The sequence below is a fragment of the Aythya ferina genome, assembly GCF_964211825.1.
Source record: "Aythya ferina genome assembly, chromosome: W".
Lineage (NCBI taxonomy): Eukaryota > Metazoa > Chordata > Aves > Anseriformes > Anatidae > Aythya > Aythya ferina.
This window is the reverse complement of record NC_140313.1, coordinates 11,936,755-11,964,191: the sequence shown is the minus strand read 5'-3', so window position 1 is coordinate 11,964,191 and position 27,437 is coordinate 11,936,755. Positions and strand designations below refer to the sequence as shown.

The following is a 27,437-nucleotide window of genomic DNA, read 5'->3' as shown; positions in this document are numbered from 1 at the left end:
ATGCTTCTCTCTGTGTGGTGGTCGGCTTGCCGTGTGCCTCGGATCTCACGGCACCGCTCCGATGTCCCGGCGCCGCTCTGATGTCCCGGCCTCAGCCTGTTCGGGTCTCAGCCTGTTCGGGTGCCATATGTTGCAGGAAGCACGGCCGAAAGCACGACAGACACCAGTAGAGTCAGATCATGCTCCATTTCATTGCCCGAATAGCCTAACTTTTAAAGTGAACTTAACAGGGGAGGACAGTGTTTCACACAAGATTATTGGTCAAAAGCACTCAGACAAACAACTATAAGAAAACAACCCCACCTGCAAGAAAACAACCCCTTGTGATTAGCAGTCACATAGACCTTGTCCTTGAAGCCAGCTACTGGTAACAATATTTTTCTGAATTCCTCAACTGGGTGATGTGGCAACACTGTCATGGGAACTTCTCATAGTTGCCCTGGTAGCTTGGTTTGCTCAGCTACAGCAAGCCATGGGATTTTTGCTGTTTCAAGAAATCCCTCAACATGTACCCTAAAAAAAGAATTGTACTAGTACTTTTGTAGCAAGATGCCCTTCTCCTGGTACAATAATTGTACCCCATCTTTGTCTTCTTTTACTCTGCCATTACTAATGAGGTTGTATTTCCCTTGATTTATACTTTTCCATTACTGTACCTTGAAAACAGATATATTCCTTGTTATACATTTTTTCTATGCATTATATATAATACTTTTCAGTCACATCATATCTTCTTTCCCAAATTCACCCACACATTTCCCACATATTTCTATCATCTTATTAAAGATGAGTTTAAATGTGTTTTATTTAATGCTTTGGTGAATGCATTACTTTGTCAGGAAACCTCATGGAAATTCATGTGCTTAATGATAAAGTGCCTCCCATCCCACACCCATTTCAATTAAAGTGTGACATTGACACAGCTTTAATGCCCTCAACTGCTCATTTGACACAATCTCATGTGGTGATATCTCACCAAAACAAGAAGCTGCTTTCACATCTCTTTTGCATTATGTATTCATTTTAAGATTAGTCATGTAAGGAACGACCATGACTTGGAATTTATAACAATTTGGTGACCCCAACATGATCCTCTTGGGTCCCGAGGCTGTGAACAGCTAAGGGAGGTGCCCCCACCCTTGTTTCATTGTCGCTCTTTGCTGGGAGCAATACAGAGCCCAGCAGGATTACTAACATAAGAGGCAAGTAAAGAACAAAGAGCTCTCCCCTCCTCTGGTTTAAACCCGTAATTCTGCACGCGAAGATCCGAACGAAGATTTATCATTTCATGAGTATGCCGTTCTGTTGGGTGGATTCAGTTGTGTGACTGTGTGTAAGGGTGTGATTGAGATGGAACTCAGTTCCGAAGCAAGTGCGGAGGTCTTCTAACCGCGGTTCCAATATCCTGCAAGGGACTCGGCCGGTGAAGGACCAAAGTGATCGTTCTAGGTATTCGTGGGTGGAATAACACTCACAAGACACCTTTAGATACAGGCACAGACAGGAGTTCGGAAATTTTTTTGTATAAGAAGAAGTTCCAGGAATGGGTCAGGGACAAAGCAGATCCTTAGACTCGGGATGTTCAAGGAGGGGCCTCTGGTTTAAAAAGGGGGAAAAAATTACCAGATATTCCATTGGATAGTCCCTTAGGGCTAATGTTAAGATATTGGGATAGTTTTAGAAGCACTAAACATAAGAATAAGGTGAGAATGATTCAATTTTGTATGGTTAAATAACCAAAAGAACCCATAAGACCTCATGTATTTTGGCCTATATTTGGGTCCACAGAGGACTGGGTCTGTCAGGCTTTGAACATTTATGTTAATACTAGAATACCCGTGGATCTGGAAGAGAACAAGTATGCTGCAGCCTGGTTGGGACTAACAGAATCGCCCGCCAATCGTATATTTAATTTAATTACAAAAAGGAGGATGAAGAAGATAAGGAGGAGAGGGAGCCCCTTGATAATTTACCTCCTCCATATAACCAACCTTAGAAAATGTTTAAAGAAGATTAGGGGTGTCAGGGGCTATACCTTCTGGGGACTCAAACATCTACAGAGCCCTTGATAAAGTTATTAATAGGTCCCCACAAAGAAGAAGTTTGGTTTCTGGTAGATACAGGGGCCGAAAGAGTGACTATTCAGAATATACCAAGGGGACTCAAAAAAGGGAAAAAACAAATGTCTGTGGTAGGGGCAAAAGGGGAGTCCTTCCCTGTGTCAATACTAGAAAATGTTGAGGTGGAATCTGAGAACTGTGTGGGTCTTAATGATCTCTTGCTTGTTCCAGAAGCAGAATATAACCTACTGGGGAGGGATTTGATTATCAAAATGGGCTTAAAGCTTATAGGGGAAAATGGGAAAATCCGGTTATATACATTAACAAAAGAAGATGAGGGTGATATAGATCCCCGAGTATGGTATAAGGAAGGGGAATTGGGAAAGTTGGAAATGGAACCCCTTATGGTAGAAATAACAGAACCCCAGAAACCTATAAGAGTAAACCAGTATCCCATTCCATTAGAAGGAAGGAAGGGATTAAAACCAGTCATACACCGGCTATTACAGGGAGGGACTTTAGAACCATATATGTCCCCCAATAATATGCCTATATTACCTGTAAAGAAAGCTGATGGGACATACCGATTGGTCCAAGATCTAAGGGCTGTAAATCAAGGAACGGTGACTAAATTCCCGGTAGTGGCAAATCCTTATACGCTATTAAATCATTTGACCCCACAACATATTTGGTATAGTGTAATAGACCTGAAGGATGCTTTTTGGGCATGTCCATTAGAAGAAAAATCTAGGGATTATTTTGCTTTTGAATGGGAGGACTGAGAAACAGGAAGGAGACAGCACCTACGATGGACAGTACTACCACAGGGGTTTACTGAGTCTCCTAACCTGTTTGAACAAACTTTGGAAAAATTATTACAATCTTTTGAGCAAGAGGGAGAAAAGTGGATCCTGCCGGATGGCAGAGAGATACTGCCTAAGAGTCGAGCAAAGAAGCTGTTATTTTGGATGCATTTGCAAACCCATTGGGGAGCTCGAGCACTGAGCAATCAGTTTTAAAATTTTACGGGTAAACTGGGATATATGAGATTGCTCGGCAAATTACTCAAGGGTGTCTAATATGTCAGAAAGTAAATAAGAGAAGTGTGAGGCAAGCACCTACTGGGGAACGGAGGATCACATATTTGAAAGAGTACAGGTTGATTTCACCGAGCTACCGAAAATAGGACGATATAAATATTTGTTGGTGATAGTGGATCAACTAACCCATTGGGTAGAGGCCTACCCTGTGGCGAGGGCAACTGCCGCTATGGTAGCTAAAATTTTGATGGAAAATATAATACCACGCTTTGGGTTGGTAGGGAGTATTGACTCTGACCAGGGGACGCATTTCACATTTAAGGTGTTACGGGACTTAACCACAGCCCTAGGCATTAAATAAGAATACCATACTCCATGGCATCCACAAAGTTCAGGACGAGTTGAGAGAATGAATCAAACGATTAAACAACAATTGGCTAAATTAATGACTGAAACCCAACTGTCTTGGATAAAATGTTTGCCATTGGCATTATTGAATATTAGGACTGTGCCCCATAGTGAAACGGGTATCTCACCTTATGAGATGTTATACAGAATGCCGTATTCCAAAGGAATGCCATTGGATTATTCTTTGATAGAGAGTTATAAAAGCCAGAAATATGTGATCATGACAGGGAAACAACTACAACAATTAAGGGAAAAGGGAATTTTAGCACAAAACGCCCCACTGGGGTTTGCTATTCATAAGATACAACCAGGAGACAAGGTCTTAATAAAAACCTGGAGGGAAGAATCATTGAACCCCAAATGGGAGGGACTGTACCTTGTTTTACTTACTACTGAAACAGCTGTGAGAACAGCAGAAAGGGGTTGGACCCACACATCCAGAATAAAAGGACCAGTAACTACCGAGGCTTGGAGGGTTGAGTCCACTCCTGGGGAACTGAAACTAAGGCTAAAGAGGGACTAATATTCTGGCAACGAGGCTCTGCATGAATTAAGGGCACCAGATAAAGAGGTGTAGTGGGTTTACGTGGCAAGTTTTTGGTAGCAGGGAGCCATAGGGGTGGTTTCTGTGAGAAAGATCTAGAAGCTGCCCCATGTTTGGGAAGGGCCCCATTGTTTTCCAGAGCTGAGCCAATAAGCGATGTTGTTTTGCGCCTCTGTGAGAGCATATTTAAGACAGGGAAAAAAAACGCTGCACCACACAGCAGCCGGGAGTGAGAGAACAGCCTTGCAGGTGCCAAGGTCAGTGTAGAGGGAGGGGGAGAAGTGCTCCAGGCGCCAGAGCAGAAGTCCCCTGTGGCCTGTGGTGAGGACCATGGTGAAGCAGGATGTCCCCCTGCAGCCCATGGATTACCACGGTGGAGCAGGGTTCCACGCTGCAGCCCGTGGAGGAGACCACGGTGGAGCAGGTGGCCCTGCACTGACGGAGGCTGCCGCCTGTGGAAGACCCCTGCCGGAGCAGATTCCGGGCCGGACCTGTAGCCCGTGGAGAGGAGACCACGCAGGAGCAGGTGACCTGGCAGGAGCTGCTGCCCATAGGGGAGCCAGGTTGGAGCAGTTTTCTCCTGAGGGATGGACCCCGTGGTACGGACACATATCTGGAGCAGTTCTGGAAGAGCTGCTGCCTGTGGGAAGCCCACGCTGGATCAGTTCATCAAGGACTGCATCCCATGGGTGGGACCCCACAGCACAGGGGACGAGAGTGACCGAGAAGGAGCGGCAGAGAAGAAGTGCTGTAGACTGACCATAACCCCCATTCCCCCGTTCCCCTGCGCCGCTCGGGGGGGGAGGAGGTGGAAGAGGGTGGATGGGGGGGAAGGTGCTTTTGTTTTTTTTTTTCCTTTGTTTTCTCACTTCTCTCGCTTGTTAGTAATAGGCAATAAATCTTACTATCTCCTTATGCTGTCTGTTTTGCCCGTTACAATAATTACTGCGTGATTTTCTCGTCCTTATCTCAATCCTTGAGCCCTTTTCACATATTTTCTCCCCATTCCTCTTTGAGGAGGGGGAGTGAGAGAGCGGCTGTGGTGGAGCTCGGCTGCCCACTCGAGCGGAACCACAACAAGAGGACAAGCCTGAAGGGAGGAAAGGGAGAAGGCAAGACCGGGACAGGACCCTCCACTGCGGTGTGTATGGTCTACCAAGGGAGGCAACCTCTATGGGTATTGAATGCTGAGTGAGAGGGCCTCGACCGGACTTCTCCCACACTAAGATCAGGTTGTCCCAAGAAAATAACATAAGAACATCTTTTTTAAAACCCATATAAAATAGTGATTCGTTTTCCAGGAGCTGGATCTCCATGAAAGGCTGAACGGTAACACAAGCCCAAATCGACCCTGAAAGCGGGCCCAACCCCTTGATTGAAGGTGTTTCCCACACCCTCAAGATTGGACGGCACAAAGGATAAGAAATGCTATACTTCCTGGTATTGTTTTTACATGGGCAATTGAACCATGGGCAAGAATGGAGGAATAACTTTTTCATTCTGGAGGAGGAAGTGGCCAAGGCCTTTAACCTCAGTAACCGCTGGGTTTGTGGAGGACGGGGGGAACTGAAAGTTGGCCTTGTGTAGCTGGCCTGGTCGAACCCAAGTGGTGGGTTAGTAATTTGAGTGAAGTTCATAATGGGACACAATTTTGGAAAGAGGAAGGAGGCCTGTGGCAATTGCACTCGTCAGATCGGGGTATATACTGTTTAAACAGAACAGGAATGGTAACGGTAGGAAAAAGCATTTGTAATTGGACTCTGTCTCCCGGATATGATTGTACTGATCCTGAATGTAGACCTATAAACTGTACCGCATTTAGTGGGAAATGGAGCACCACACATGTCCAGCCAAGAAACGGGACTTGGCTGAAATGCTCATATAGGGAATTTTTTGGATCTGGATGTGAAACCATGGCAAGAACACAAGCGGGGGGACAATTTGACAGTCAAATCTTGAGCTGTCAGCGTGATAACACCACTAGGGAACAGCATGTGGTAAGGGTCTACTGCTGGAGATGGCAAAATGAGAATGGGAGATGAGTGTTCTTTAAACATTTCTGGTCATCTCGTAATATGACAGGCCACCAAGGAAAACTTGATTGTAATTGTAAGTGGGAATCCAATGCGGGAGCTTGGAGGTGTACATATATGAGTACTAATGGGCAGACATTGTAACAGGACCACTCGGTAACAAGAACATTCTGTATTTTCATGCTCCAAAGAATAAAGAAGGATGGGATGGTTCTTTTCCAAATGGGACGTGGGCCCTAAAGAGACATTATTGGGTATGTGGCAAACATGCCTACAAGAGGCTACCCAAAAACTGGTCGGGAATATGCTATGTGGGGTACATAAGACCCTTGTTCTTTTTATTGTCACAAATACAAGGAAATAATTTAGGAATAAAATTATATGGTGATCTGAATAGAGTAAAACGATCTATTGATGCTTCCTTAGCCGGGGGTAGTGCCCAAAAATGGGGAGAGAATGAATGGCGTCCTGAAAGAATCATACAGCAGTATGGACCAGCTACCTGAAACCCGAATGAGGTAGTATCAGGGGCCCGAGAACCTATTTATAATTTGAATCAAATAATTAGGTTGCAAGCTGTCCTCAAAATTGTAACCAATCAAAGAGCGACAGCTTTGGATCTTTTGGCTGATCAGTCCACCCAGATGAGGAATGCTATCTTTCAACATAGAATGGTTTTAGACTATTTACTAGCAGAAGAAGAGGGAGTATGTGGAAAGCTGAACAATTTTAATTGTCGTTTAAAAATTGATGATAATGGAAAAGGGGTTAAACAGATAACAAAGAAAATTAGCTCAAGTCCCAGTACAAACTTGGAAGGGTATGGATAGGGATTTGTCCACACGGCTGCCCGGTGGACCATGGGTTAAAAGGATGTTATTTTTATTTTTATGTGGTGTGATGATGTTATTATTTATACCTTGTATGATACCTTGCTTTACATTATTGATACGCCGAATAATAAATAGTACCCAATTTGTGATGACTTTGGTGGAGAAGAAAGGTGATGTGTCAATAATGATGCTTAAGAATTGGACCCCCCAAGAACCGACTGATGAAATCCAGTTGTTACTGGCAAAAGTTGAAGAAGAGACACAGAATATTAAAAAGATGAGGGATTGTAAGGAATGTTCCAGCAGTTCATGTCAATAGAGGGCTTGAAGGGTAAACCTTGAGTCTCTGATATCCGGGGATAAGAGAAAAAAAGGGTTTCAGAATAACTGCTATTATGACTATTGCATGGGACACTATGCAAGTCTCTGATATCTGGCCAAGAGATTAAGGAGAAGGGAAAAAGCTGAAGGACAACTAAAAGACAAAGCTTGCAGGGGACGCTGCACAAGTCTCTGACATCCGGCCAAGATGGACAAAGGAGAAGGACAAGGAAAAAGCCTGGGAGGAAGACTACGAGCCTTCAGCACGAGAGACCCCCAGAGGGACCACCGGAGACTGATACACATGCACCAGTAGGAGGGTTCAGATTCCAGAAACTAATTATAATAACCCTGTTTTTTTTTAGAAGTAGTAATGAATATGCATTAGCCTAGGAGCATAAAAAACAGCCACCTGATGTAATGTGTGTGTGTTGGAGGAGCCCAGACTCCCAGCACACCCAGTGCTGTTTACTTGCCTTTTATTAACCCCATAAATAAATCTTATAACGTTAAATTGATCTGGAATTTATAACAGTCGCATGGCTAATGAGCATCTTGGAGGCTGTTCAGTTTGCCACACTATGTCATGCTTCCTTTCCTGCCACTTTATTTGCATTAACTCTCTGTGATATTGCCAAAGACTGTACAGAGTGTAAATTGCTCTTATCCATTTGTTCCAGGAAATGATCATATCCACTGCCACTTGGAAACTGTTCTCATTGTTGACTACAATTAAATATTAAATGTGCATTGAAATCATTTCATTTTCATGAAGTGCTAATGTCTGAAACTTTGCCCACATATGGTCTATCTAATACTGAAAGAATTTCCTCCTTTTACTTACAAAAACACTGTTTCTGTATCAAAATTCAGAACTGGAATGTTTCTGCCAAGCCTAAAATACAATCATTATTCCTGCTTTATCTTGAAGTGGAATTAAATTCAAAGTGATAGCATTAAAATTATCACTTCAGATACCATTTAACTTTTTAATCAAAGTTAATTCTGTATTTTAAACAAATATTGACAAACCAATTTGGATATTTATGCGTATGCAAATTTATTTATGCCTGTATGTGTCTACAGTTCTAGTTTCTTACCGTCTTATAAGCTTTTCCAAACTAAGACAACCAGCTTATAAAACAAAAGGCAGTTTATATATTAGAAGGGATTATTTATTGTGATCATTTATTTTGATATTGACCTGAGGACTTCTCTGAATAAATTCCTATTGGAACAAAAATGTACCACTCATATAAACAGAACAAAACGTAGCCTTGTCTATCAACCAAAACCATACTAGTCTTTAAAAAAATATTGGAATGTCCATCACACCATCCAGTAAATTCTTCAGAAGTACAGCTACATCTATAAGTGACAAACACAGGTGAATGAAAAACATGGAAATGATTCTACTTCTATTTGCATAGCTCTTTCAGGATCAAAATTAGCATATTTGAAATATATATGTATTTGACATACAAATCTATGAACACATACATGTAATATTGTATAATGCAGCAACTGAAATATCCTTTATCCCAAATTCTTCATCACCTTACAGTACCAGCAACATTCTGTGATCAACTCTTGTTGATCCCCAATAATATTTCAAAAATGTCAGCAGATAACAGAAGAAAAGTCGTAAGTACAAAGCACCATTGTATTCTAATTGTGTATTTCTACAAGGGGTATGAGTCACTGTAGAAAAAGAGAACTCTAATATATTACTAACATAATCTCAAACCGCAATGAAAATAAATTATATGGAAAATCTGTGTTTCCGGAGATTGTTGCAACAAAGGGGAAAATTATGCCTTTTTTTTTTTTTATTAGTACTGCACAATGTTTAGGACAAGTTACTCAGTGTGTGTTTGGAGGGAAGCAGAAGTGGAAAAAAGAAAATTTGGCACCATATTAAAATGAAAGGACTCCATATTCCCTCTCTTGTCAGTAACATTAAGCAGTTCTCAAAATAGTCTCATGTAGAACTAAACAAAACAGAAATTCATTCTTATCTGTAGACTCTCCTTAAAGTTCACTCTCTTATCAGTTTACAAATGAGATATAAAATAAAAATAAAATAAGGACAAAAATAAAATCTTCCAAAAGCTTTGCAGTACAATTCAGTTGCCCATAGGTATGCCTGTGTGGAGCCAAGCAGTAAGTCAAGACATAAAATGTGTTCTCTATACCAGAAGAATTTAACTTCAACATATTTCTTAGGATTGAAAAATATGAACTTTTATGACATAAAACATGAAAATCAGTTGGCAGCCATTTCTTTTTAAGTCAAAGCAAAAACTATTGTAGTTTCAGGTTTTTAATGTGTTCCTAATAATTGCAAGCTGATCATACGAGATATTTTTGTGGCTCTAAGAACGGACTGAACCTGGTGTGTTTTTGCTCTTCACCTAGATTACCAGATTATATCAGTTTTGTGCTCATGTGCTTTGGGAAAGGTTTATTATCCCATTTTTTTTACCTATACACAAGTGTATTTCCTAAGAATCTACAGAAGTAAGAAGCAGATGAAATTATTCCACTCCCATGTCAATGCTGAAGGTGGACAGAGGAAAGTTAAAATGGACAAAGTGGTTATAAGGACTTAGTAACCCCAGGGGCCTTTGAAGTCTTTCCTGTAAAACTGAAAGTGATAGACTTCTGGGATGTCAAATACAACAGTGTTATTTACAAAGGTTCCTCCAATTCACAACCCCCCATCCACAGTATTTCTATTAGGACAACTCTTAGAAAAGGCCCCATCAAATGTAAGGCAGTACAATATCATTTCTGTCTGTACTACCTACTTAAATCATGGCTAAATTTGCACAGATCAAAATAACAATTGCTGCTACCACAATCTCACTCCATAGGAAACAAAAAGAATGGTGAAACTAGCTGAAGAACTTTATGAAAAATATGTAGGTATTTGTTAGATCTGTATGTCCATGTAAAACATAAGAAACATAGAATCATAGAATATCCCGAGTTGGAAGGGACCCATAAGGATCATCAAGTCCAACTCTTGGAAACCCTGGACCTGATTGTAAAGTTTAACTGCAGCATAGGATACTCAGCAAGCTGGTTAATACTGGAAATATGTGGCTTATCATTTAACCACATTATAGATCTTTTCTTGTTATTTCCATAGATTATCACCCTCTCAGTGGCACTGGTTGTGTGTCACAAAAACTGTTATTCCTTTAAATGCCCAAAGACAAGTAAAACCACAGGTAAGCAAAATATGTTATTTTCAAAGAAGTACACTAAAATCTAAAGTCAGTACATCCAGAGTTCAGGAGAGCTCATAAGTTCCATAAATAGGATACAAATTTCTGAGGAATAAAAATGGCCTAAAATGTATAACACAAAAAAGGCAATATTTTGATTTCCAAAGACATCCTTTATTGCAAACAGATGAAAGCTATGTTCAGTTTTCTGCTTTGCCATTCTGCTGGAGTGAAGGTACATTTCATACCTGGCCTGTTTTTTATTTCTTGGACTTCTGCTGCTGGGTTGCTGCAAGAAGCAGAACTCTGACTGGACAGACAGGCTCTGACTGCCTTAAAGGGCTACCTTCCCTGAAGGTACATGAAGTTTTGGTTTGTGACAAGCATCTCCTTGAAACCTTCAGGGAATCACTTCCCCTCAGGCAAGTCCTGTTATCAGCACAGCCTTGGCCCTGGATATGCTCATTTTGGATCATCTTTCTTTCTGACACCCCAGAAAATTCTCTGGAACTATAAAATCTTAGTAGACTGATGGAAAACAGTTAAAGTGTGCCTACCAGCACATGTACAAAAAGCAGTGAGATGAATTCTGTGACTTGAGACCTGGGCCTTGTGAGATATGTTCATCTGATTTGTGTCACTATGGAACAGTGGTAGGGCCGCATGGTATGATGAATGTGGTCTGGGTCAAAAGGCACGTCCAGGTCAGCAGGGGGTGTAACAGCAAAGGCCTTCGATGGCTGTAGCACCAGAGGGGCCCATGGCGTAGCAGTCGGATCAGTAAAGGAGCCTGCAGCTCCCTCACTGTCTGGCAAACCACACGTTTCTGACTGTGGTCCCACACGGCTCTTTAAGGCCTCAGAGACTGCTCGCCAGGTGCCGAGCAATCCCACTGCAACCTTGCCATTTTCAGTTGCAGAGTCCCACACCTTGACCTCAGTTTGGTCCCATGTTTCAGGCTCATAAACTGTCCGATTGATAATAAGGAGAATAAGCTGTAAGGTTACCAGGACAGCCTTTGTTCCTAAGGACGTATGATTTCCCATAATGCGCAACTGTTTACCAGCGAGAGGCAGTTGTGTGTACAGGTCCGCTTCTCTCAGCTCGAGCTTCTCTGCAGCTCCAGTGCGCCTGTTTCCAGCGACTTTCTGTACGAACTTCTCTGAGCAGTTTGCTGAGTTTAGCTGAACCCATCTTCATGAGGCAATCAATGTGCCTGTTCCCGTCCTGGTCTCCGTTCTGCCAGCCTGTTCCTCTTCACTTCTTTTTCCTGCTTCTTTATTGATGTAACTTCATTCTGTTGCCTTTCTTATCTTGAGGGCAGGATCCCCTCTTATACCCTTCTCTCCACAGCAGTTCTTTTCAAAACAACTTTTCATTGGTCAAACAACTTTGAATGTAACAACAACAGCAAACACCCAGAAACATCCATGCCTTAAGGGCTGGAGAACAAGAGACCAGCTGGAGAACAAGAAACCAGAGACTGCATGGAGTCTCCTGAATCACCCTTCTTTGTTCCCTCTAGACTCTTTTATATTCCTGATGGCCTCGTCGTTAAGGGTCTAATGTTATCTCAATCATGGGGTTTTCCAACCGCCATAGCCACATCTCTAAATCTCCCCCTTCTTTATTAATATCAACCATTTTCTCAACACGAATTACCACTCCATATATAACAGCTGAAACATTGGAATTAGAAATTAGAGAGCGATTGATTAAGAATGAATATCACAGAATCACAGAATCACAGAATCACAGAATTTCTAGGTTGGAAGAGACCTCAAGATCATCGAGTCCAACCTCTGACCTAACGCTAGCAGTCCCCACTAAACCATATCCCTAAGCTCTACATCTAAACGTCTTTTGAAGACTTCCAGGGATGGTGACTCCACCACTTCCCTGGGCAGCCTGTTCCAATGCCTCACAACCCTTTCAGTAAAGAAGTTTTTCCTAACATCTAACCTAAAACTCCCCTGGCGCAACTTAAGCCCATTCCCCCTCGTCCTGTCACCAGGCACGTGGGAGAACAGACCAACCACCACCTCGCTACAGCCTTCCTTGAGGTACCTATAGAGAGCGATAAGGTCGCCCCTGAGCCTCCTCTTCTCCAGGCTGAACAAGCCCAGCTCCCTCAGCTGCTCCTTGTAGGACTTGTTCTCCAGGCCCCTCACCAGCTTCGTCGCCCTTCTCTGTACCCGCTCAAGCACCTCGATGTCCTTCTTGTAGCGAGGGGCCCAAAACTGAACACAGTACTTGAGGTGCGGCCTCACCAGAGCTGAGTACAGGGGGACGATCACCTCCCTAGCCCTGCTGGTCACACTGTTCCTGATACAAGCCAGGATGCCGTTGGCCTTCTTGGCCACCTGAGCACACTGCTGGCTCATATTCAGCCAACTATCCACCATCACTCCCAGGTCCTTCTCTGCCTGGCAGCTCTCCAACCACTCATCTCCCAGCCTGTAGCTCTGCTTGGGGTAAATATGTGCTACATTTGTAATGTACTGTGCCTGTGCTGCGCTTAGACCTCCAGATAACAGGAGCCTCTTGGACCCCGAGAACCAGATCAAAACAACCTCATGGTTTGGGCTTTAATCAAGGGGTCTGAGATAAGGAGGAGTGTTCACAAAGGGACAGGTTATGCATATAGATAGGAATGTTGGGAAACTTCATGTATATGTAACACTTTACTAGATATAACCAAAGCAAGTTGCCACGACTTTGGCGGGACTATCCCACCCCCCCCCCCCCCCCCCCCCCCCCGCCCCATGCTGCCCAGAACTGAGTAAACATACCTACTTTACAATCTTATTAATTGTGGAGTCAGCTTTCTGTGAATCATTTTGGCGAGCCGGCCAGGAGACACTCTGCTCGGCTCCGGGATCGGCTGCGATCCTTAGGTGCACCCTGAGTGTTTTGCTCAGAGGGGACTCCACTCTCAGCCGCTCACCGCAGGAGCAGACAAAGACCTCCTGAAGCTGCAGACAAACGGTATGTTTTCAGCTGCTGGAGGGATACTAACTGGAGTGTTAATAATTGTATGTGTTATTCTTAAATGTCCAGGTATTTTGTGTTGAAAGTATTTGTGTAAGTGTAAGGGTTTAAAACAAAGTGTTACAAATCACCTCACAAAGAACACAGTCAGAGACAATACTTGTTTGGTTGGTTATCATTCTAAATTATATTCCTGTGGTATGAATGAGATGTGCTAGAGGCCTCTCTGTGTGATTGCATGATCGTGCCGTGTGAGTGAGACACAGCGTTGCTGCAAAATGAATGCGGATTTCCAATCTCCGTATTCTCTGCGAGGGGACTGGGTAGAGACGAACGAAGTGCGTGACAGACTGAAAAGAAGTGCTGTTTTATCCAAGTTTTGATTGGTGGTCCCTAATATATGGGCCTGGCAGTGTATCTTGTGATCCTGTTTTTTTTTATTTATTTTTTCTTAAATGCTTTGAGTGTGACAAGAAAAAAGGTAGGAGCATTATCTAAGTAACTAACAGTTGAGAAGTGTTGGTGTATTTGCTGTGGTGTTTGGTCAATTTCCTAAGTACTGGCGGGTGGGGGAAGGGGGCTGACTGATTATCAGAGCAGAACTGAGAGAGTCATTTCTTTGGTGGTTCGGGCTTGAGCCCTGGGAATTTGGTAAGAAGGGGGGGAGCGAGTTTATTTAGGCGTCAATACCTTTTAAACCCCCATATTGACGGATACACAGGAGTGATTCCTTGTTTTGTATGGGCTTACTAATAAAGTGCATGAGAAAAATTGGCATTCGGCTTGAAATTTGGTCCTGTTGAAATGTAAATTTTTTGTGGAAAAGGTGGTAATGTTTGTCTAGAAGACAGAAGGCTGAGTGCTTCAGCTGTTTTCCTGAAGTTCTGTGGATTTATGATTGAAACAGGGCTCATTAATAATCTGAAATAGTAAAGTTTGTATGTGGTGTTATAAATTAGACCACACAATTTACTGGTCCATTGAAATTATTTTATTAATCAAGTAAGCAGACACAAGCAAAACAGCGCTGGGCGGCTGGGGAGTCTCCGCTCCGCAACAGCACGCAACTTCCCTTTCCAGGGTTGCTGTTTTATAGCAGTCGAGTTCCAGCTTATCGGGACTTGTTGAACTGGCTGAGGCTGCGCAGTCTATTGTTGAGAGGGGGGTCATTGTTCCTCTGCTGGTGATCACGCCTTGTGCTCCTGTTCAGGTGGGGGTAGTGAAGCCACAAACAGGATGTCTGGTTTCACTCAAGGATGTTTACCCAATACCCCCTCCTGCTATCTGCTTCCTTAATCCTCCCCTTTACCAAGGTCATTAAACTGTACAACCTTATCTCCTCAGCAGATTCTCCAAATTCCTCAATGACAATGAACAAACCCCCACTACTTTATCACAATCCCTCCTTTTTCTTTTTCTAACATATTTTGTTCACTGAATTTTTGCAATATTTGCTTGCTGAGCATCAAAGTTTCTGCGTCGTCCTCCTCCTGCTCAAGAGATTCATACTTAGCACGCACAAGCATAAGATGAGCACCTTCTAATCGACTTTTCACAATTGCGATTACTCGATTGAATATACATGGTCCAAAAGTCAGTGCTAATATAAGTAACAACAAGGGCCCCGCTATAGTTGATAGCAGGGTAGTAAGCCAAGGTGAGTAATTAAACCAGGATTCGTACCAATTCTGGCGGGCTTCATTTTCCCTTTTTCGTTTTTCTAACCCTTCCCGTAATTTGGTCATTGTGTCTCTCACTACTCCAGTGTGATCAGCATATACACAACATTCCTCTTTCAGGGCTGCACACAGCCCGCCCTGTTGTAAAAAATACCAAATCTAATCCCCTACGATTTTGTAACACTACCTCTGAAAGCGACCTGATAGATTTTCCAGGGCCGAGATGGATTGTTCAATTTGGGTACATATAATCCTCAAGGTGGTATAGAATCCTTGGTATAATTATCACCTGTTATACAAAAATCACGAGACGCATTAAAGAGTTTTAGTGATAGACAAGGAGTTACGCCCACTGACGAACAAACCCACCTAGCGTTGTTGGCTGGTATTAACCACTCAGCTGATTGTTTTCTATTCTCCGTGATATTACATAGGTGACACGCATAATCAACAGTGTTTTGTTACATTTGGGTTTGTTTTGTTTAATAATTGGTAGCTGGCATTCATGACCCCCCCCATATGTTATTCTCAGCTATGTTATCATTCTCGGCTTTACCTGAGCTTGCAGGGCTGCCGAGGGTTGACACTGTAGTATTTTCCGCAGGCTGGATTCCCTGGACATTTTCTGACATTACCTCATTTGGTCCTACTGCCTGGGGCCTATCAACATCCTCCTTTTTATTAGTATGAGTCCTCCCCTATCTGTTCCGTGTTCATAAAATCTGACATTTTTCCTAGTACCCAGCTAGTATCGTCCGAGTTTGTTATATTTATATATAGAACCTTGCAAATGTCTTTATTTCCATGGAAGGTTCCTGTATACCCTATACCATGCCCTCGCCACCTGTAACAGGGATCCACTTGTCGGTTACAACCTTGCAGCCCATATCCCACTTGTAAGAATTTATCCAGCCCCGAGTGTCCACTCTGTAGCAATGGTTTCACACCCCCGGTATGCACAATAATACACGTTCGGGCATTTACAGCACCCCTTTCCCGGGTTAGAACTTGGGCAGAAATAAAATCCTGATCGGTTAAAGCATGGCTGCACTGACACCAGGTCACATAATGTGATGCAGAAACTGGGGGCACCTGCTGTCATTGTTTGCTGGATGACGAATTGATCCTTCCATCTGATCAAGCTCCATTTAAAAGGATGCACAGACCCATAGCTGACCAAAACGATGATACTCTCCAGGGTGTTTTTAAATTGTCAGCCCCTCAATCCCCCACCGTTTTCACTTCCCTGCCTCGCTTGTCAGTTCGGTTGCGGCGAACTACAAGGTATCGGTTCTTCTTGGCAGCAGCAGTGTTCTTCAGGGGAACCTACTAGGGAGCCTTCGAAACAGGGCCTCCTCCCCTTCCCACGATACACAGATAATACACAATACTTATCGAGTCCCTCTTAGTGTCAGCTTCAAGTCATCAGGGCCCGGAGCCGCCTCCCATTTACCTTCCCAGATTGGTCCTTTCACACGGCTGCCATGCGTCCATCCTTTCTCTGCAGTTCAAATAGCCGTTTCTGTGGTAAGCAAAACAACATAGGGGCCTTCCCCATCGTGGTGTTAAAAAAGTCTCTTTCCAAGTCTTAATTAGAATCGAGGGTGATCAAGTGGCAATTCCAAGTCATAGGGCATACCATATAGCATTTCAAAAGGAGAAATTCCTACATCAGTTCTGGGCTGCGTCCATATGTTTAACAGTGCAAGGGGTAAGCATTTTACCCAAGAAGCCTTAGTTTCCAGCATAAGTTTTGTTAGTTGTTTCTTAATTTCACCATTCATTCGCTCTACCTTTCCAGAAGAGGAGGGGTGCCAGGGGCTGTGAAAATCACACTCAATCTCTAAGGCCTGCTTTAATCCTTGCAGTAAAGCTTTACACCCATCCAGTCACGTGGTCAATTAGGACAAACAAGTAACTCAGTAAAGTCTACCTGTATACTTTGGAAAGGTCAAAGCCCTGGCTCCCATCCCCCTCTAGATGGGTTACAGAAGACCTTTTTATTTACCCTTTGACATATAGTACATCCTCTGCATGTTTGCTTCCCTAAAGTATATATTCCTACACAGACATGCTTTCTTAGAACAACATCACACATTGCTTGCACCTCCCAATGACTCTTCTGATGTAAAACAGTTAATATTTGCCTCATTATCACTTTATTCAGCATTTCTCTCCCATCAGGGAGTATTGATTTTCCTTAAAATGATCCACATATTTGTAACATTAAATATTAAATATTAAATATAAACATTAAAACTCCTCCTTGGGAGGTTGTAATTGCTCCAAAATCTTTTTTAGAATTTACCCAAATAGATAGGTGGCCCTGTAAACCCCTGAGGTAAAATTGTCCACCTATATTGTTGCTTCCGCCCCCATTTCAGGGTCTTTCCAGTCAGAGGTGAATATACATGTATGTTTGCTCTCAGGGCCAGAGTGCACTCCATTAATAACACTGTTATTCCAGTCTAACAATTTACTATTGGAATGCCCAATTTAATCTTAAAATCCCTTCCCATCAAGTTAGTCCCTGCCTTGGGTACATGCAATAATTGCCCAGTGATCATTTTATCCCCTGGTCTCAGCTTGGTATCCCCCAAAACTGGCACTGTTATCCCAGTCCCTTCTGCCCCCATCACATTTAGGGTTTCATTAGTTAATTTAATCCCTGATGCTTTACAAGTCAGTAATGAATTAGCTGCCCCAGTGTACTGGGTTTGCTGGCAAGGTTCGGGGGGGGTGTGAGGGGTGTAGGAGTGGGAAACTGCAGTGGCAGCCTCCGTGAGAAAAACCCAGAAACCTCCCCGTGGTAGATAAGGGACAATTTCATCTGGCCCCAAAGGGGCCCACTGCTGCCCAGAGCCAAGCCATGAGCAACACAGTCCGTGCCTCTGTGAGAGCACATCCACGAAAACAAACAAAGAAAGGAACAAAAACCTGCTGCTCAACAGCAGTTGGGAGAGGGAGAAACCCCCCCGCAGACACCAAAGTCAGTGCAGAAGGAGGGGGAGGAAGCGCTCCAGGCGCTGGAGCCGAAGCCCCCCTGCAGCTGCTAGAGAGGCCCCTGGTGGAGCAGGCTGTTCCCCCCTCCCCGATGCTTGGGAAACTGAACAAACACCACAGCAAATATGCAAATATAACAAAACTTCTAGACTGTTACTTAGATAATGCCTACATCCCCTTTCCCTGCTCATTCAATTTCAAACAGCTCTGTCAAATACTACATGCCACATCTTTAACACCTTCAGCAACCCTTTTAACACTTCCTTTATCTTTCTCCAGCCCGTACTTTTCTAATACCAGCACCAAAGGCTCAGTCAGGGTCCAACTTAATTCCATACCTTTTCCCTCCAAGATACTGAAACAACATATCAATCAATATACCATATTTCATTGCATTTTCCTTCTTTCCACAAAAACAACATTGACTGTAATATGGTGTTATAATTAATAGTTCCATTTAGGGGCCACTCCGCTCCATCCTCTAGTTTATAAAGTGGCCACCATTGATTACAATATTTGATAAGAGTTCTTTTACTTTCTGTACCCTCTCACCCCACTATATCCCTCCAAAGTGTTAGTATACACCCTAGGGGGCTTTTCCTCGGGATTTCTTTGCTTTGAACTTTTCCTATTGTAATCTACAGTGGTTAATATTCCACTGTTTTCCTAGAAGCTCTTTACTAGTCAATCCCAATCCCTCCAAAATCCACAATATATAGATACACAAGTGTACTGGGTCTGGCTGGAATGTTAAATTTCCCGGCAGCAGCCCATACAGTGCCGTACTCTGCACTTGTAGCTGGAACAGCAGTGTTATCACACCAGTGTTGTGTCTACTGCTGAGCAGCAGTGGCACAGCATCGGGCCTTTCTCTAACCCTCCTAGGGGGTGGGCAAAAAATGAGGAGAGAAACATCACTAGGGCAGCTGACCTAAACCAATCAAAGGGATATTCCATACCATGTGATGTCACACTCAGCAATAAAAGGTGGAAAAAGGAAGAAGAGGGGAGGGGTGGGCTCTCTTTGGGAAACGTCGGTCCTCCTCTCGAACACCGGCTACGTGCATTGAGGCCCTGCTTCAAGGACGTGGTCAATCATTGCTCATTTGTGGGAAGTAGAGAGTAATTTCTTTCCTCTGCACTTCCATATAGCCTTCATTTATTTTATTTGTTTGTTTTCCTCCCTTCTTTTTATTTTTTCCCCTTTCCCTTTTTATTTCCCCTTAGTTAAATTGTTTAGTTCATAATAATCTTTATTTCATTATTATTATTATTATTTCGCTTTAATTAAATTATCCTTATCTCAACCCGTGAGTTGTTCTTTGCTTTACTTCTCCCCCTCCTCATCTAAAAGAGGGGGAGTGAGAGAGCGGTTGTGGGGTTTAGCTGCCCAGCACAGTAAAACCACCACAACAAGTAAAATCAGACCACTGTAAATTAACTGCCTGTTGAAAATTACACTGAGGACATTTAAACCTGATGAGCCGATAATATGCCTGGGCAAATTTTGTTCCCTTAGACATACACCTCAATGGCAGTTCTTAGATTTACATATTTACATATTAACATATGTATAAAAGAATACTTTAACAAAAATGCCCGGGCTTTTTATATATACAATATACAATGTACAGTTATTATTCCAGTTAGAATTATTCCTCAGCAGCTGCAAACATTATGCCAGTTGCCATTAAAGCTCGCTTACCCTCCTCCTGTCCTTTTCTTAAAATCTCGGACATCCCCGGAGTTAATGGGGATGGCCACATATTCCATTCCTGGCTGGGGTCTGCCCAATTGCTATTTCTCGTAGGGGATATAATCCCTCCCTTAAAGCAGATTTCTCATTTCTTGCCCTGCTTCTGGTTACTGGCCCCTGTGTTTCATGATCCGATTCCGATTCTCCTGGATTAGCTAATTCGGGGAGTCCATTAAGGACAGGAGCCGTTGGTGCGGGCGATGGAATATAGGGCGGGGGCGGTGTTGGGGCTTCTAAGTCCTTTCTCTTTTTATCCTCCTTTTTCTTTTAGAGGATACAGATGCGTCCTCGTATCTGAATTTATCCAGAGGTGCGCAAACTCACTTTCTTCCAGACTAAAGGGCTCCTTAGAGTTAACATAAATATTGAGGGCTTGGCATACCCAATCCTCGAAGGAGCCGAACGGGGGCCAGAAAACGCTGTCCCCTTTGATGGGCTTGTTGCCCCACACTTCTATACAATAATAAATCATTTTAACTTTACTCTTTCCCCGCCTAGAAGGGGAATCATTCCAATTCTTAATCATTTGTCCTAACGGACTATCGGAAGGAACAGAGGGTATCCCTACAGCACTGGATTCCCCCCTCATGGGGCCAGAAGGCTTACTTTTCTTCTGCCCCATCTTCCGGAGCACCTTCGCACACACACACAACGCTTCCCCCTTTTCATGGCCCACTCCCTCGCGGGAGGTGGGAACTGCACTACCGAGGGGTCCGCACACGCTTTGTCCGCACTTGGACATCTCACACGTCGTGCTCCGGGATACCCAACCCCAACCGAACGGAACACCAGCCTATACTTACCCACCCCATGGGTCTTCGTTTGGGCTTCGTGCACAAAGGTTGCCTGGGGTTTACCGGTTTTATTTGCTTCTGTCTAATTTTGGGTTCGTCGGTGAAGGGCTCGAGCAGGAGTTTCCATTTCTAGGCGCCGCCGAAATCGGCAGGGCGCCTCCCCTAGAGGGATTCCTGATCAATCCGCCTTCTTCCGAGTCACGGCACCAAATTGTTATAAATTAGACCACACAATTTACTGGTCCATTGAAATTATTTTATTAATCAAGTAAGCAGACACAAGCAAAACAGCGCTGGGCGGCTGGGGAGTCTCCGCTCCGCAACAGCACGCAACTTCCCTTTCCAGGGTTGCTGTTTTATAGCAGTCGAGTTCCAGCTTATCGGGACTTGTTGAACTGGCTGAGGCTGCGCAGTCTATTGTTGAGAGGGGGGTCATTGTTCCTCTGCTGGTGATCACGCCTTGTGCTCCTGTTCAGGTGGGGGTAGTGAAGCCGCAAACAGGATGTCTGGTTTCACTCAAGGATGTTTACCCAATACCCCCTCCTGCTATCTGCTTCCTTAATCCTCCCCTTTACCAAGGCCATTAAACTGTACAACCTTATCTCCTCAGCAGATTCTCCAAATTCCTCAATGACAATGAACAAACCCCCACTAATTTATCACATGTGGGAAGAGTTTAGTCCCAGAGAACTGGGACATTTGGGAAGAAGATTAGGAAAAGATAGTAAAAACCCACAGTAAAAAGGTTTGCATGGATATTGAAACAAAGGACAGTAACTAGTAAGGAATAGTAATAAATAAATAAATAAATAAACAAATAAAAGGGAATGGGAAATCAAGGAAATGAGTAATATCCAAAACAAAGACGTTTTAAAGAAAGCCTCCTCGGGTGCATTTTGGCACATTGGAAGGATATTGTTAGAACTGAGGGCACAGAAAACAAGAGGACTTTCACTAAGTATTGCAATCAGTGGTGGCCACTATATAAGCTAAATGGCCACTTTATGGATCAATCGACTATAACACCGTCTTGCAATTAATGTTGTTTTTGAGGAGAGAAGGAAAATAGGATGAAATGTAGCATACTGATATGTTTTTTCAGCATCTTAGAGGGAAAAGGAGTGGAATTAAGTTGGCCCCTGACTTAGCCTTTGGTGTTGGCATGGGAAAAGTACAGGCTGGAGAAAAATAAAGGAAGGGTTAAAAAAGTTGTTGAGGGTGTTAAAGGTTGTGTGGCATGTAGTATTTGACAGAGCTGTTTGAAGTTGAATGAGCAGGGAAAGAGGATGTAGGAATGTGAGAGGGATCTGGGGGTCGTGGTAGACAGCAAGTTGAATATGAGCCAGCAGTGTGCCCTGGCAGCCAGGAGGGCCAATCGTGTCCTGGGGTGCATCAAGCACGGCATCGCTAGTAGGTCAAGGGAGGTGATTGTCCCGCTCTACTCTGCACTGGTGCGGCCTCACCTCGAGTACTGTGTGCAGTTCTGGGCACCACAGTATAAAAAGGACATGAAACTGTTGGAAAGTGTCCAGAGGAGGGCTACGAAGATGGTGAAAGGCCTGGAGGGGAAGACGTACGAGGAACGGCTGAGGTCACTGGGCCTGTTCAGCCTGGAGAAGAGGAGGCTGAGGGGAGACCTCATCACAGTCTACAACTTCCTCGTAAGGGGGTGTCGAGAGGCAGGAGACCTTTTCTCCATTAACACTAGTGACAGGACCCGTGGGAACGGGGTTAAGCTGAGGCAGGGGAAATTTAGGCTTGACATCAGGAGGGGGTTCTTCACAGAGAGGGTGGTTGCACGCTGGAACAGGCTCCCCAGGGAAGTGGTCACTGCACCGAGCCTGTCTGAATTTAAGAAGAGATTGGACTGTGAACTAAGGCACATGGTCTGAACTTTTGGGTAGACCTGTGCGGTGTCAAGAGTTGGACTTGATGATCCTTAAGGGTCCCTTCCAACTCAGGATATTCTATGATTCTATGATTCTATGATTCTATAATGTTAATAGTCCCGCCTCAACTGAGGGTGAGATCTCAAAATCATGGGTGTGAGCCCTTTGGGGCAGAGGGACCATGATGGGTCTGAGAGAGTTGTCATGGAAAGAGAAAAGCAGCTAACTCTTAAAACAACCTGAGCTTATGAGTGAGCTCAGATTGCCAGTGGGACTGCTCAGGGAACTGTAGACGACTGCATTCCCCTGACTGACCCCCCACTGAGACTCTAATCACCCCGGAAATAATGAACGGTAAATACCAAAATCTGTGTAAATTGGGAACTGCGAATCTTTTCCAACAAAATCCAAAAGAAACCCCTATGGAATTTTTGGACTGACTATGAAATGCAATGGAAAACAAAACAAAACAAACAAAAGAAACTGGAGAAAATAGGGGCTAAATTAGAACAAGGAAAATGGACACTGCCAGACAGGCGAGAGATATGGCCAAAAGTTTATGCAAAGCAAATATTGGGACGTTTGCATTCACAAACACATTGGGGTACAAAGGCGTTAAGTGATCATTTACTTAAACAATTTGGTTGCATTGTTTTTTTTTGAAATAGCAAAGCAAATTACATAACCGTTGCTTAACTTGTCAGAAGATAAATAAGAAAGAGTTTCAACAAGCAGCCACGGGAGGGAGATACAGAAACAAACAGCTTATAGGCCTTTTGAGAAAGTACAAGTTGGTTTCACTGAATTGCCCAAAGTAGAGAGGATAAAATATTTATTGTTAATAGTAGATCATTTAACACAATGGGTAGAAGCTTATCCCGTAGCACGAGCTACAGCACAAATGGTGGTAAAAATTCTATTAGAACACCTGATACCTAGATATGGGATAATCCAGTATATTGATTCTGATCAGGGCACACACCTTACTTCTAAAATAATAAAATTATTATGTCAATCAGTAGGTATTCAGTGGGAATACCATACTCCGTGGCACCCACAAAGCTCAGGGAAAGTCGAAAGACTGAATCAAACAATAAAACAACAATTGGCTAAATTATTGATCTGATTTGATTAAATGATTTGATTAAAATCAAATGCCCTGAACGAAATGCTTACCATTGGCACTTTTAAACATAAGAACTAAACCACACAGTGAGACAGGATTATCACCATTTGAAATGTTATATGGTATGCCTTATTCTCAAGGGATGACCCTAGGGAATGTTAGGAATGTTCTAATCTCCTGGGGGGGGGGCTTGGCCGGTGAAGGGAGTGATTCTATAGAAGTGGTTCCTATAGAATTCGGGGATACATGGGTGGGTGATAGGTCCTAAACCCCCTGCAAGACACTCACTGGGGGCAAACAAGGGCTGTGGGAATTGCCACAAGTAAAATTCCCAGATGGGTCAGATAAAATCGAAGACCAAGGACCAGGAAGAAGGGAGCAAAAAGTCCATTATGAATAATGATTAGAAATTGGAACAATAGGGGCCCCAGAAAATTAAAGAGTAAATTAAAAATGATCCAGTATTATATGACAGAATGACCAAAAGAACCCTTAAGACCCCATGTATTTTGATCCACGGAGGACGGGGTCTGTCAGGCTTTGAACATTAATAGTGGAATACCCGTGGATCCGGAAAAGAGCAAGCTGAAACATTGGAATTAGAAATTAGAGAGCAATTGATTAAGAATGAATATGTGCTACTGTGCTGTGCTGTGCTTATACCTCCAGATAACAGGAGCCTCTTGGACCCCGAGAACCAGATCAAAAACAACCTCATGGTTCGGACTTTAATCAAGGGGTCTGAGATAAGGAGGACTGTTCACAAAGGGACAGGTTAGGAATATGTATAGGAATGTTCATGTATATGTAACTCTTTACTAAAGCAAGTCGCCACGTTAGGCGTGCACGACTTTGGTGGGACTACCCGCCCCGTGCTGCCCAGAACTGAGTAAACATACCTACTTTACAGTCTTACTGATTGTGGAGTCAGCTTTCTGTGAGTCATTTTGGTGAGCCAGGCAAGAGACACTCTGCTCGGCTGCGGGATCGGCTGCGGCGCAGACGCCCCTAGGTGCACCCTGAGTGTTTTGCTCGGAGGGGACTCCACTCTCAGCTGCTCACCGCGGGAGCAGACAAAGATCTCCTGAAACTGCAGACAAACAGTATGTTTTTGGCTGCTGGAGGGATACTAACTGGAGTGTTAGTAATTGTATGTGTTATTTTTAAATGTCCAGGTATTTTGTGTTGAAAGTATTTGTGTAAATGTAAGGGTTTGAAACAAAGTGTTACAAGTCACTTCACGAAGAACACAGTCATAGACAATACTTGTTTGGTTGGTTATCATTCTAAACTATATTCTTGTGGTATGAATGAGATGTGCTAGAGGCCTCTGTGTGCGATTGTGCTGTGTGAGTGAGATGCAAAGCGAGTGCAGAGTTCCGATCCGTGGTTCCGTACTCTCCGCAAGGGGAGTGGGCAGAGACGAACGAAGTGTGTGACAGACTGAAAAGAACTGCTATTTTATCCAAGTTTTGAGTGGTGGTGCCTAATATATGGGCCTGGCGGTGTATCTTGTGATCCTATTTTTGCTCTTAAATGTTTTGACTGTGACAAGAAAAAGGCGGGAGCATGATCTGACTCTATTGTCGTGCTTTCAGCCGTGTTTCCTGCAACATATGAGACCCGAACAGGCTGAGGCCCGCACAGGCCGAGACCTGGACTTGCTGAGACCCGGACTCGCTGAGACCTGAACAGGCCGGGAGCCCGGAGCGGCGCCGAGAGATTGAGTTGCTACAGGAGACCAGAGGCATCAGTGGACAACGGCAGCCGACCCTCACCGTATGGCAAGCCGGCACAGAGCAGAGGGGCGGACATCAGGACCCTGCAGCCTGTCTGACGTAACCATAGAGGCAGCGGCAGCAGCGGCTCTGCTGCTTCACTCAAGCATTCTTTTTATAAGAGGTTTATCTTGCAAATTCAAAAAAGACTATTCGTCCCCAGATCGGTGTTATAACTATTACTAATGACGACTTAGCTCTATCGCGGGGCAGGAGTGCAGAGACGCAGATTACACTGCCAAATGACCACCAGCAGGCTCTTTCACAAACCGCTTCTAAGGTTGCAGCTGGCACTGCCTGCAGCCGTATAGCAGACGTTACACTCTCTTTCCTAACTAGTAATCATGTGTCTCATCCATTTGTGGTGAATGGTCAGTAGCAAAAAGAAAAGGAGGATGCCACTGACACTAACAGCATGGGTAATAGGAGTAGTATAAGTGACACAGGTGACGGTGCGGGGCGCTCTGCCTGCTGCTTGCCCTCGCCTGCCTGTGCACTGCTGCCTATGGTGCTAGAGTAAAATGTGAAGACTGCTCAGATGGCAGTGATGAGAGTGCTTGTGTGAAGAAGATGTGTGCTGAATCTGACTTTGTGGGCAACAGTGGTCAGTGTGTGCCAAACAGATGGCAGTGTGATGGGGATTGTCCTGGTTTCAGTTAGAACAGAATTAATTCTCTTCCTAGTAGCTGGTGGAATGCTGTGTTTTGGCTTAGGATGAGAAGAGTGCTGATAACACCCCGATGTTTTAATTGTTGCAGAGCAGTGCTTATACCAAGCCAAGGACCCCTCAGCCTTTTGCTCTGTCCTGCCAACAGGCAGGCTGGGGGTGCAGTAAGAGCTGGGAGGGGACAGACCCAGGACAGCTGACCCAAACTAGCCAAAGGGGTATTCCATACCATCTGACATCATGCTAAACAATATATAGGGGTGGCTAGACGGGGGGAGGGGGCCGGACTGCTCGGGGTTAGGCTGGGCATTGGTCAGCGGGTGGTGAGCAATTGCATTGTGCATCACTTGTTTGTACATATTATTATTATTTTCCTATTATCACCATTGTATCATTATTATTATTATTGTTATTATTATTTTGTTATTATTATTTTCCTGTCTTATTAAACTGTCTTTATCTCAACTCACGGGCTTCACTTTCCATTTCTCTCCCCCATCCCAGAGAGGGAGGGGGGAGGGTGAGCGAACAGCTGCGTGGTGTTTAGCTGCCGGCCGGGTTAAACCACGACAGTCTTTTTGGCGCCCAACGTGGGGCTCGAAAGGTTGAGATAACGGCATATCTGACCAGAGTGTGTTAAACTAAAATTGGTGTAAGTATTAGACCTGCTTAATAGTCACTTGTCATAATGCTGATTGCTTTAATCTCAACTCTGCTGCGCCTGTTTTCCAAATTGAGTATTATAGTACACTATTTTCCGTATGTGCTCTCTGTCATGTTGTTTATCCTCTCCGGGCCCTGGTTTCAGATCAGTATGGTACTGAGTGTTGTAGCAATGGCTTATGAGACGATGAGATATCTGGTCATGACTCTAACTTGGTATTTGTACTCAGTAACATCGTCGACTCTGTACTTTGGAAACTGTATCTTGGAAACTATTAGCAATTATACCTACTGTTTTTTTCCATTAGGGAGTCAATCTGTGGAGGGGAAAGGGGAAGATATTTTTTCTTACTTGATTACTCTCCCTTTCTCCTTCACCACCCCTGTATCCTCCTGGATCACTCTGCCTTCCTCCTTCACCACCCTCTTACCCTCCGAGCTTGCTACAATAGCTCTCCAAGATATTGAATATCCTTGGGATACTCAGACCAGCATAGTCTTGTTCTGCCTCCTGAATGCGCTTCAGATTCTGCTTAAAGTTAAACAACTACTTAGGAAGCTCATCCGGAGATCTGCCCGGAGGCAGTATAGTTGTGGGTGGCAGGGAGTATGGGAGGAT

The 27,437-nt window shown here is 43.8% G+C and overlaps 1 long non-coding RNA gene across 1 annotated transcript; it reads left to right on the top strand.

Annotated features, from left to right (window-relative positions):
- The first annotated feature begins 13,310 nt into the window (after positions 1-13,310).
- Positions 13,311-27,122, top strand: LOC311426439. The gene is made up of 2 exons (XR_014686756.1): positions 13,311-13,460; positions 25,309-27,122. It is a non-coding gene; the product is annotated as an uncharacterized lncRNA (long non-coding RNA).
- The last annotated feature ends 315 nt before the right edge of the window (positions 27,123-27,437 follow it).